Source organism: Neomonachus schauinslandi, chromosome 3 (genome assembly GCF_002201575.2).
Source record: "Neomonachus schauinslandi chromosome 3, ASM220157v2, whole genome shotgun sequence".
NCBI classification, from domain to species: Eukaryota; Metazoa; Chordata; class Mammalia; order Carnivora; family Phocidae; genus Neomonachus; species Neomonachus schauinslandi.
In genome coordinates this window covers 113,266,780-113,268,990 of record NC_058405.1, presented here as the reverse complement: position 1 = coordinate 113,268,990, position 2,211 = coordinate 113,266,780, and positions in this window count along the sequence as shown.

Below are 2,211 nucleotides of genomic sequence, written 5' to 3'. Positions count from 1 at the left end.
CACACACACACCACTCTTCTGAGAGGCAGTGTTACCAGCTGCCCAGAGCACAGACCTCGGGACCAGACTGCCCAAGTTTCGGTCCTGACTCCTCCTCCCAACTGTGAGGCCTTGGGCAAGTGACCGAACCTCTGTGTGCCTGTTTCCTCCCCACTAAAGTAGAGATAATGGTGCCTACCTCGTGGGGTTATTAAGCGGATTAGATGGATTTATACATGTAAAGCACTTAAAACAGTATCTGGCACACAGCCAGAACAGTCTCTGGCATTCACTGGCTCCTTCCTGCAGCTTTCTGAGCATTCTGAGGTTCTGGTGCTGTTACATGGCATCCGGAACAAGTTTGCCAATTTCTCTAGTTTGATATATACATTCTGAAGGAGTAAAATAGGACTTCCGGTACATTTTTTGAAGAGCAGGCCTATGAGAATTACTTGCAGTCTGGTCACGGGGAGGGGTGAGGGTTTGGAGGGTGCGAGACCAGGAGGGGCTCCCAAACTGAGCCATTGGCGCTGGGGAAGCAAAGCAGATGAATCCCAGCCTTCACCATCCACAGCGCAGAAAGTGGAAAGATCCACAGGGGTTCTCTGCAAGTCTTTGACTATTCTGAGCCCAACTAACCACACAGAAATTGTGTTCTTTGCAGATTGGATGAGGAACCAGCAAACGCCAAAGGGAGAGTAAAAACCCCATGGCTCAGGATGCCTTTTGTCAAGTGAGCCCACATTTTCATTTGATGTGTCACCTGAGAGATGCCTCCTACTTCTGCTCCATTTATCATGTACAGAAGACAAATCACAAGATGTAACCTGTCACAAATGCCACAACTAAACCCGCCAATACACACGTCATCAGTAATTACCTTTGCAGGCTATGGCTTCAGCTCCACGTTCTCCCACAGATACTCACGGGCTCTGTACTTCCCAGGCATAGCCCGAGCACCATTCAGGGCTCGATGGAACAGGAAACGTCGAGAAAGACTTGCAGGAACCCAGGGGACAGTGGGTGTCCGTGCAATGCTCCTGCACTGCAGAGTCCCCGTATTCTGGGACCTGTGGGGTCATTGCCCACGGATGCTGAAATTTGCTCTGTCATCGAGTTCAGAGGACTGCTTTCCCATCTTAAATACACAGGCTTCCGCCTAAGTATCATCCACATTTGAAGTTTTACTACATAAGTCACCTTTAACAATCTGATATCTGGAAACGGCCTCTTCCGAGTTCTTTGGAGAATAACAATTTCAAGCAAGATGGGTAAGACATCATAAAAGCACATCATTTGCAGTGCCCTCAATCCCACTTACCGAACGTTCATTTGGCACCCATCCTTCCCGTTTTTAATTGATTAAAGCAATTCACTGTCTGGCTCTCATGCAACATTAAGCAAACCAAGAATGAGGGTGTTTCACATACACAATGCCTGTGTGGCCACAGGATTCCAGTGCCCTGAGCTACATAAGTCTCCTTGCTGTCGTATCTGATCGTCCTGCAGCCTGCCTTTCGTTATTCTCCAAAGGCTTCACACTGCAACGTCCTCTCCTAAGACCCCAGACCTATACATTAATACTCTCAGTAGGTTAAACAGGAACACAAGCATGCCAACCTTCTCAAAAGATGCCAGTAATCTTTCAACATTCAACGTGTGCAGGGCTCCGATGCATTAGCTGAAGAATACCGCTGCGCTAACATGTTGTTGGAGTAAGTGTTTTACTCGGGCAAGAAGAAATTCAGCTATTACCCTGGTCTACTGACCTTTAACTCAATCTTACCTTTAAAAAGTGTTTAAGGCGCTTATTTATATCAGTTGCTATCATTTCAGTGCTGAAGGAACAAATGTCATGTTTTCTGGGTTCCTCACTAAGAAATAAAAACAGATCTTCGAGCCAAGGAGGGGGCAGAAAGGTCAAGGCTGACTTTACTCATGCTTTGAGTCTGAGTGGCTGTCCGCTGAAATGAACTCTTCTTCTGAGGCCAGACAATGGTTCATCCCGACATGGGCATTGAGGCCTTCAATGGGAATGCCTTTAGGATGACTCAAGAAAAAACAGACCAGACAAAGTTTAACTCAATTTTATTTTCCACTTTTAGTATTTTTCAAATTATACAACATGCAGTCTGCCAGAGTATCCATACATCTTCATTTTAGAACCTAGAGGATAACCAAAATTTCCCACGGGCCAGAGGAGGGTTACTTCCAGATCTTTTGTTACATGTA